Here is an 11,510-nt window from a genome sequence, read left to right as displayed (position 1 = left end):
AAGCTTTGTTGTATTGTGCTCCCAACTGAAAAATGAAAAACATAATAAATTTAAAATATATGCTATTTTAATTATGGAAAAACTCTTGTTTCAACATGTAGCCTTGAGAATAGCTCTAAAAGCAATAAAACAATTTGTGAATTTGCTAAGGAGTCTTTCCTGTTGTTAATGTTAGCTGGTATTTGGTCTTCATACATATATAATACACACATTATGCATATATGTGTGTATTATATACACATATATAATACAGTCATGTACATATGTTAATGATATTCTTAGGATAAATTTTTTACTTAAGAGAAAACTTATGCCTGATTGCTGATATTTATATATGAAAATATTGATCTAGCGTTCATTCTTTCTATGAAATTAATAGCAAAATAACTTTAACACATTTGTGGAAATTTGAAAATGTAACTTATTTCAGATATAAAACCAAAAGACAATTTTAATTCACACTTTAATTGAGCAAATATTATTAAGTCCTACATATAAGATAATTTACTAAACACTGTGGGGTTCAAACATGAATTAAATATGACCGCTGCTTCCAAGGAACTCAGAATCTAATGAAAAATAGATATGGAACAGGAAAGGAACAACCATATATTGAGTTCATGCTATTTGCCAAACAACATGCTATGGAATTAACATATATTTTGTTATTATGGTAGAGATCATTAAGGCCATTTTTAAATATAAGGAAAGAGAGATTCAGTAAGGTTAAGTACTCTTTCCAGATCACTCAGCTAATAAGTTATAGAATCAGAATTCAGGCTCTTTCTAATTTCAAAGCCTATGCTCTCGTTTGTCTACTCAAGGCTGCCCCAGAGGGAGAGGTGAACAATTCTGAAGGGCAAAATGCAGGAAGGCTCCACAGAGCAGGTGGCATTTCAGCCTGAACTATTTTAAACAATCATTTACAGACAGTACAAGACTATGCTTATTTCTCAGGATACTTTACATTTACAACATGTCTATGAGCCTATGTTTGTAATTGGTCTCTTGATTTTTCCTGCTAAAGGAAGGCATTTGTAACAAAGATAATTCAAAATAAGACATAATTCACGAGTCTTTTATTTTTACATCTTTGGCAACAATTTCAAAAGTACATCCCTACTAATCATGTTAGCAAAGGCTTTTGAAATAAGTTTGCATTCTAGAAGCACAGAAAATTGATGATAGAAATTGGCCTTGGGCTACTGAGTCACCTAATGACAGCAGCTTTAATTTTAAATATGTTGTGGGTAATAGACCAAGTGGATAATCCACTTGTGGATAATTGAGAGTATATCTATGCCCACATTTTAAGATCCAGGTATTTCACAAAGGTTCTATAACATAACATGTCATAAAATAACCTGTTCCCAATGCACTAGTATCCATTAAAATCAATAGGGTTTTGCAAGCCATGCATATGATAGATAGTGTGAAATGTAATTAGTATTGGAAAATTGCTATAAAATCTCAAGCTCTTTGTACTTAAATGACCAAGATGTTTTCCACTGAGGCTCCTTTTTTAGAGCAACCTAGTGAATAGAGTCTGAAGGATTAAATAATTGGTGTCATGCTGGTTTTTAAGCAAATGAAATCTATTGTTTCTGTGCACAGGAACACAAAATTTTATCACTGCAACAAAACACTACTTTGATGGCACTTTCTAAAATGAGGTGAAAAGCAGAGTTTAACAGCCTTTGGGCTGAAATTTTTGTATCCTATATCTGACCTGCTGGGAATAAATTATCTGAGGCTGACATCCCTTAGACTAAGGGTTTATAATGGAAAACACCCCCCAAAAGCCTTAAATATGAAGTAATACCATGAGACACCATAATTTAGGTTCTCTGTTCTAAATAGAAATATTCACAATGAGGCATACAAACACACGTATGCTGGGTCCAAAACATGCTTGGAAAGACAGAGAAGGAGAGAATAAATGCACTTCTTCTTTCTTCCTTTTTAACCTTATCTGTGCATTCCTGGGTCACAGAAGCATTGTGCTGACTCTGGATGAAAACACCCCTTTGATGGAGGATACATGCTGAAAGGGAGAATTCTGAATTATGTTCTCTAAATTATCCAAGGCTTGGAGAGCAAGTATTGATTTTGAAAATGACTGAGCCAGACCTCGTACTGCAGAGCCCCCTCCCTCTCTCCCTGTGCCCCAAAGCACAACAAGAGATCTCGGGCACTGTGCAGCCGCCATGAGGCCCTCGGCTGGCATTGTTTCAAAAAATCAGAAAGTCATCCATCAACCATAGGGCCACTGGAATAAGTACATAGTAGCTAAAGACATATTTTGTCTGCTCACAGGCTCCAATTCAATGAGCTACGAGGAGAATTAGAATGATATTGGACCAATTAACTAATGCACTCTGGGAACCATGAATTGTTAAGGTGTTTATTTTGCTGCCTCACATAAAAGAATGAGAAGTTTATCTGCATAGTTAAGCCATTCTGTTTGCTCCTGCCGTAAATAACTCCAGAGCGCCTCTGAGCCAGACCTCTTACAGAAGCAGATTGAGAACCGGAATTTGTTCTGTAATTGCTTCCATACTTTGCAAACAATTTAGGCACAGCATGAACTGCACTGTCAATATGGGTGATTGTATATGTGCACGTGTGCAAGCACATGTTCACCTGCTTGTATGTGGTTTCCTTGGAACTGCTACTAGACATTAATTTTATGGGGGAAACAAAGACTAAAATTATTCATTTCCATGCATTGAGAACATCACTTAGTTTCATTTAGTCAGTAGTAGTGATGAGCATAATGAGCACATCACAAACTACATCAGACAACACTAGACTTTTAATTTATATGCTTCTGAGAGTATAATTTCCATGTCTGAAGAACTAATAGGGTGCAGTTGTGTGATATTTATGCTTATTTTCACATGGTTACATTTCCAGAACTGCTTGATACAAAATTCCAAGTCCCTTATTCTCATACATTTTAAATCAAAAGACAGTTGTTTTAATTAGCAGATAAGTTCTCAGACCTAGTACATGTTTTAAGAGATACTAATTTAAGCAAGGTATGATTTAGAGCAGGGTTTCTCAACTATTGGTATTTGGGGCTGGATAATTCTTTGTTGTGGGCTGTCCTGTGTGCTAAAGGATGTTTAACAGAATCTCTGGTCTCTGCCCATTAGATCAGAAACACTCCCTCCCCATCAAGTAGTGAAAATCAAAAATGTTTCCAGATATTACCAAATGTCCCCTAGTGAGCAAAATCCTTTCTGGTTGAAAGCCATTGATTAAGAATCTTTTTTTAAAGTTTCTGAGAAAAAATTTTTGAATGCTTTTCAAAGAAATGTTACACACGCACAAGAACCCCATATTCATTTGCACTGGCCCCTGAACAACCATGCAGAGCAACTGTGATAGCTGAGAGAAGGTCTAGGAACTGGTAGGCATGTTTCCAGGAGTCATTCTCTAGTTCTTTGACATAATCTTATAAAAGACCCATTACATCTCAAAATGGAATTCTCTAAGCTATTTGTAGTATTGTTGTTGAAATTTGGAGTAAGAAAAGTTTCACAGGCTCTTCTGAGTCCCTGTTTTTTATGGTGATTTTTACAAAATGGTCCAATTCCTTGGCTTGCTACAGCTAAAAAATATTACACTGGAATTTCTCTCATAAAAGCTCTCCTATTTATTTTTTTCCTTGGCCTTTTGAAGGATATGCAATTGAGTGATGCCACTGATTTCATTATCAATTCCTCCTAAAAAAGGGCAATTTTACTGGGTCAAGGGTGAAACAACAAGTCATGGGATAAAAGAAACCTAATCTACCTCTAAATCACTCTACAATTTAGGAGTTATTATGTTAGAGACAGGTCTACCTAGACCAAAGTCAAGTCTAGAGCTGGCTCCTATCCAGTGAACTTGGGCAGTAGATTTACCCAAATAGATCCTTCACCACTCCTGTCTCTTGCCAAAGTGGCAGGGGGTGGTTTCAAAGATCTAGACTAAACAATTTTTAGGATGTTATAAATTCACATTGCTTGGAAGAGAAATTCAACTTGGGTGATGTTTTATATACAATTTCTATTTCTATTCTATACCAACACTTCCTACGGTATGGACATAGTCACAGGGTTTTATTCAAAAGAAGTTTGGGAAGAACTGGGTTACACATAATGAAATGAGCTGAGTAGCTGCAGATTTTCTCAGAGACTTTAATATGTCAATGTGCCTGTGATCCTCAAGGAATCCTTTCATGCTAGGGCTATACTCATGATGCATTTTAGGAAATAATATGTACATATTAGGGCAAATGTCTGGTATTATTTCATAAAGATAAAATCTAAGGTTCCTTTTCTCTGTACCACCTTAGACCTTGGGCTTTGATCCCATCACTTTTGAGAGTGATGGTCATGTAGTCTGAAAGTGTATGTCTTGTAGACAGTAATTGGCTCAGACACAGCTATACAGAATAATGTACATAAGATCTGGAGGCAGGATGATGCTTTGAGAAAAACACAGGATTATCACCAGATGACCTAGATTCCATTCTCTGCTCTACCAGATACTAATTCTGAGAACTTAGATGGGTCATTTGGCTTCTTTGTGCCTCAGTTTCCTCATTTGCAAAGTAGGCATAAATATCCAAGATTGATATTTCACAGATTAGTGCAAGTTTCAGATGGGTGCATGCATATAAAAAGCCCATCCTTACCACTGAAAAGTCACATTAATAGCAGAGGTATTAATAGTCACATTAATACCTCTGACATGATGTAATGAGATGGGCACTTCACCTCTGTGGAATTCCTCCTTAAAACCATACCCCAGTCAAATCAGGAGAAAAAACTCAGACAAACCCAAATCATAAGGCAGTTTACAAAATATCTGGCCAATACTCTTAAAGGTATCAAAATCTCAAAAGAAAAGAGAAAACCAAAAATCTGTCACAGATTAGAGGTGACTGAGGAGAAATGACAAAATGCAATGTAGTATCCTACATTGGATCCTAGAACAGCAAAGAACATTATCGGATAAGCAAAATCTGGATAAAGTCTGCAGTTTAGTTAATACTGTAATTTCTTAGTTTTAGACAAATGTACCATAGTTATATAAGATGTTAATATTAGAGGAAGCTGGGTGAAGGGTATATGTGAACACTATATACCATCTTTGAAACTCTTGTATAAATCTAAAAATACTTTAAAATGAAAAAAATTAAAGGAAGCATCAGTATATTACATTTCTTGTTTGTGTTCCTCCCTGAAAGTCTGGTTTCTTTTCTCCTCTCTCTTATTCTCTCTCTCTCTCTTCCCCCTTGTCTCTCCTCCATCCCTCCATCCCTCTTTGTCTCCCTCTCCCTCTTCCTCAATACCAGTACCAAAATTCCTAAAGAAGAGACAAACTGAGCAGACCAACTGAGGACTGGTGGAGGAGTCATACTGTGAGGACAGGATACCACCTGCTGCAAATATGTCGATGAGGTGAGAAGAACAGTTCCTAGAGAAAGGGGTACTGGGCAGTGGGCAATTCAACAGGTGCCCACTACAAAAACTGAGACACAGACAAAAGAAGCGTTTCCTCACATTCCTCTAACACGTGCCAGGGGTCACGCTCTGGAAAAGCCTATGTAACCAACATAGCAGAAAATTTAGGGCTGTTACAATGATGAGTCATAGGGACAAGAGCAACTCTGAGTATAGAGACATGGACTTAGAAACATAAAAGAGTCTATTTGTTTTCTTACATCTTGGTGGTAGAATAATTTTTGCCACAAGAATTCTCCCTTTAATAGATTGTTAATAACAGAATACTGGTATCTTCCAAAGCCAATAACAGCAATTAAATTACCCCATCTACAGGATAAAATTGTGAATCTTGTTGCTACAATAGGTACCTCCTTAAGCCATGTGATAAAGCAGTAGAGCTGTAACAGAGTCATTATAACTACAAGTAGCAGAAAGTCTTGCTCCAACTGGTGTAAATAATAAGAAAATGTATTATAATGAGAAACTGTATTATCCCTTATAGCAGGAAGGTCATGTGAGAGGTGGGCTCCAATTCTGCTTCCCAGAGGCAATTCTATATAGCCTCTGGCTTTTTGCCTATGGAGGCTTGTCCACGGATGGCTCCAAGATGGCTGCCAGCAGCAGCTTGCTTCATTGTGTACATCCAAAGGAGAGGAAACAACCTCTCCCCCACCCCTGGAATGTAAGTGTTTTTCATTATTTTCCTTGGGCTACCTTAGATCAGGTGCCAACTTTCAGGCCAATAAGAGTTACCAGGGGAATACCATGCATGAATGGGGTTCTAAAACCAATCACTCTAGGAAGGAGACTGGGAGTGCCGTGTTTGACCTAGAATAATCAGGTTCCACACTCATGGAGCTTCAGTAGGGTGGACACCTGAATACAGTCAAAGTTCTGTTGAAAAGGTAGAAATGGGGAACCGAAATGCTTGCTACTGTAGAAGAGTTGTTAGGAGCATAGGCACTGGAGTCAGGCTGTTTGAGTTTCAAAGACTGATTCTACTCTCATGGTCTGTGTAATGTTGAATAAGTTACTTGACTTCTTTATGCCTCAATTTTCTCACCTGTATAATGGGGACAATATAATCCTTGTATCATAGCATTGTTATGAGGATTAAGTAAATTAATCCTGTTTAAAGCAGAAAAAGCAGTATCTAATGTATAATAGATATTTATTAAATGTTAGTAAATACTATTTTACAGATATCTGCACTTGTAAGCAGAAAAACAATTTTAATCCCAGATCTTACATTTAATAAGGTTTATACTTTTTCTGTCTTCTGTGACTTTGAGAAAATCACTAAGACCCTTAATTTCTAAAATAAAGATAATAGTACATGCCCTCTAGACAGTTATGATGCTCAAATAATATAGACAAAAGAACTGAAAACAGGCCATTGTTCCACAGATTAACATAATTCATGTGTACAAATATAAAGCCATAAATTTTGGAGTGCAGGAAATATGACTTTCGGTATTTTTCTGTAACTAAACTTAACGTCTAATGGGAGCCCCATTCTGCTAGTGGTGGAGTTCATTACAGTCCACTTGGGGTAAGCTGGTCAAATCAGGATATCCAGTTTCTTTTCCCCATGGATACATTTGATCATTGATTGGGTGAGAGCGAACAATCACCTGCCTGATCCTCGGGTATCATCTCCCCATAGTGGCATCCACTGGTATACTACTGGTTCTGTCCAGTGTCCATACATAGGCCATCCAGATGCTGCTGTGTTCATCTCAATCCTGACTACAAGGCCAATTCAGGACCACTAGTTTTGTAAGTCACAACTGTGCCACGTGGGAAAACATTCTGCTGCTCTCCCCAGACACACTGGAGAGTACAGAATCTCTTGAGGTTGTCCTGGGACTATCTGCCTGGACATTGCACACAGCCATTTCTATTTTGCCATTACCATACTATGCTGGCCACACAGGGAAGTCTGCAAATCCCACTGCCTCCTGAGATATGCCCAAGAAGGAAGGTACTGTACAAACCCACTCTTGGATTCTCTTACCTAGCTGCCCCTCCCCCAGCCAAGTCATGGGGGGAATGGCAGGATACAAGCCCTGCCCAAGGACCCACCAGGACCTGAACTCCACTCTCCTCTTCCTCCCTTCATTTCCTCTAGGTTTGTACAAAAGCACACTGACTGATCACCTAGTCTAAATCTATTATTTATGCCAGGACCTCAGCTTTTGAAACTCAAAAACAAGAATTTGGCATTTAGTCAACGGCATCATCCCTTCCCTGAAGCAGTAAGCTCAGGAATACTCTGGCTGCTGCTTGGGTGGAAGGAGGGTTACAGAATAACAGGAATTGTTGAGACTAGAAAACATAAGTTTAACACAGTATATCAAGTATTATTCTGCTGTACCTCTATGATTAAAAATATTTTACACTGTCTGATTTATACCCGTCATTTCCAAAGCAAGGATTTGAGATAACTTAATATAAAAACATAGATACATTGACAAGAGAACAATTAATCTGAGACAAAAAGAGAAACCAAGCACAAAGTTCTATTATCCAATACTCAGAAGCATAACATTTTAACATCATCATCATCACCATCATCATTTCTTGAGTACCTACTAAGTGAAAGACTCTGTGCTAAGTATTTGTACTTTAAATTCATTAATAAACAAGAATTAATTACATTTTTACAACCATTCTAGCCTAGTAGATATTTTTATCCCCATTTTACTACAAGCACACTGAGTTTCCCAGGAGTTTAGTAGCTTGAAGATTCTCCCAACAAAAACACAATGGTGTGGTTGACACTGTGATATATGACCCAGATCCCCCTTCTGCTGATGGCAGTCAGCCTCAGCTGCAGAGAACTGCCTGCTTCAAGGTCATATCCCTTCCTAGGACCGTGCTTCCTCTGACTGATCACAGAGGATAAAGGTCTGACCATCTTGACCCAGACAATTCCAGCAACTCTGAAGGGCCAGACTAGCTCTAGCATTCCTCACAGAATATGTCATAGTATGACTATGTCATTGTAAACATGTATAATGTATGAAGATGAAGTTATATGAACAGAACAGTGAGTTAGTGTTCCTAATAGCTACAATATAAGTTTGGTCAAGAAATTATATTCCTGTCTCAGAGGTGGTTTCCCTTCTGACTCCAACATCTATCTACTTTCCCTATGTCACCTGCTTCCTGATAATTCACCAAAAGGAACAAAATTTTTCTTCATCACAATAATGATAACTTACCTTTGCCAAGGAAAACAGGTGGACACAAACAATCAATATTTAAGAGACATTGGTTTTAGATGGAAGCTTGATTGCCTGATGAGGAAGAGCTAAGTAATTCACTCAGGAAAGAGATCCAAGGGGTCCTTCTACCAATCCCCTCTCCATCTACCTGGCATGACAGGGCTCAAGAGCAATGAATTCCAGGTCCTAACATACTTGCCAAGGACTGGAGATGTCATACCCAGGGAGGCTGGATCTCACTTTTGTGTTGTAGCACCAGGTTGTATATCACACTAGGTAATCACAGGACTTGACAAGCCCTCATGACCATCATTAAGAGAAAAGGCATGCAGCTTGTTATAAGTTTGTCTCAATTTCAAGCCCCATGTTAGGAGATAAAGCTGAATTCCAGTGAATGAGTTGTGAATTACCCTGTGAATGTGGGCTGTGAAGGCAGCCAAAGCAGATTATTCTTGCCTATTAAGTGGATTTATCACATGTTCAATTGTGTAATTACTTTTTAAAAAAATCCATTTTCCCTACTTTATTGTCATGAAGATACAAAGGGGACATTTTGGATAAAGAAATCATTATCTAGGTGAGGGAATAACAACTCTTCCCCTTGTAAAGTTGAGCTTTTATATCCATTAAGTGGTTCAAAGAAAGGATCAGTAACTGGAGGCTGCTCACTCCCTGCCCCTTCACTTAGAGGAAAATAGTGTTAGTCTTATAAAGAGATTGCTAAATAGATGACACCTTTAGAAGGACAATGAGAAAGCTCCATGGACCCAGAAAACTTTTGTCAAAGCACTTGTCACAGAGCCTGAAATTCCACCATTAGTAAATCACTCCTTTGAGTCAGGTCTTGAAATTTTTCTGATACTCAGAACTCCACCCAATTAATATTCCATTAATGCAGTGGGGTGTGTGGCAGGGGGAGGGACTAAAATCTTAAGCCATCTGCAGTTACAACCTAAAGAACTGGGACACCAGAAGGAGCAAGGAATTGGCAAGAAAAACACTGAATGGACATAGGGCAAGTGACACAGAATAACCAACAGGCGCAATATATAGTTCATATAGTCCAATTTTCATAGATGAGAAAATTGAGTTTGTAGAATATCACTTTCTAAAGTTTTTCTCAGACAGTAGTTGCCCAGGATCTAATGTGCTGTCCTCAGGATTTTGAGGCCAAATAAATTTGGGAAATCTTAGAACAAACAAGTTTCTACCTTGCAGGGCTCATTAGTGCTGATGTACATTGTAAATCTTGGGGTAGAGAGAAGGAAAGAAAATATAGGATCACACATTCCTACAAAATTGCTTAGCATCTTCCAAGACTAAGTGCTATAGAAATGCTTCTCTAGAAAGATGAAATGGCTTGCCCATGGCAGATGTAAAACTAGAAGCCAGCTTTTCTCTCCTAGTTCAATTATTTTTCTACTGTACTGTGTTCCGATTCCATTATCTTGCTTTGGGTAAGTCCAGAGCATAAAAAGAAATGCTCAGAGGGACGTCCCTGGTGGCACAGTAGTTAAGAATCTGCCTGACAATGCAGGGGACACGGGTTCGATGCCTGGTCCTGCAAGATCCCACATGCTGCGGAGCAACTAAGCCCATGCGCCACAACTACTGAGCCTGCGCTCTAGGGCCCACAAGCCACAACTACTGAACCCGCATGCCACAACTACTGAAGCCTGTGCGCCTAGAGCCCATGCTCTGCAACAAGAGAAACCACAGCAATGAGAAGCCCGCGCAATGCAAGGAAGAGTAGCCACCGCTCACCAAAACTAGAGAAAGCCCATGCGCAACAACAAAGATCGAACGCAGCCAAAAATAAATAAATAAATTTCTTTTTTTAAAAAAAGAAATGCTCAGAGACTCAGAGACTGGCAAAAAAATACTCTGTTCAAAACAAAACAACAAAAGCCACACCTGCATGAACATGAATGTACTCACTGGACTGTAGTGTTCACTGCTCACTCTCTCAAGGACTTTGATGATGAAATAGATGAATCAGCCAGAACATCAGGGTGGCCTCCTTCCTCCATTTTTCTATCTCATCCCTTCACAGTGGTCTACTGGTAGAGAAGAGCAATACCTGGGGAAAAAAACAAGAAGTGGCTTAACCCAAATTGGAATACTTGAGATTCTCTTCCTTAAAGCACACCTAGGACGCCCTTAGCTCTCCCAAAGGAGCCCAGGCTAAGGCCTAGGTTTTTGTGCTTCTTCCAGGAGGGCATTATCAATCAAATTAGCAGACATCCCAAAATGATAAAAACGATAACAATGGAATCATTACAAGAATATGAGAAGCATGAGAACTATGAAAGAAAGGCAACAAATGGATGGATTAACTTGTATCAGAAGAAGGAAAATTCATGGAACAGAATATGAAGTTAAAATATACATTATTAATAATCTCAGAGAGATTAAGAAGACTATAAGAAACACGAAGCAAGAAAAGATAAAGAACCAATTTAACTTTTGATATAAATGTATACTTTCTAGGAGAGAGCATGCAACATATGAGTTGGCAGCAAAACTTAAACCAGCAAAATAAAATTTAACCAATACACTAGTTGATAGAAAATGGGTATGTGAGGGGAAGTTGAAAAATAAAAGCAAAATAAAACAAAAGAAAGTATAGCAAATAGAAAACATGAAACCACATTGCCAAAATAAAAAAACAATGGTTATTGTAAATGTAAATAATTTAGACTCACCAATCAAAAGTCAAAATTTAAACAATATATATTATCTTTAAAAGGAATTTAGAACATATATGACAAAGAAAGTT

This window comes from Leucopleurus acutus, assembly GCF_964270905.1.
Source record: "Leucopleurus acutus genome assembly, chromosome: 1".
NCBI lineage: Eukaryota > Metazoa > Chordata > Mammalia > Artiodactyla > Delphinidae > Leucopleurus > Leucopleurus acutus.
The sequence above is the reverse complement of the archived record's forward strand: the minus strand, read 5'-3'. Positions refer to the sequence as shown.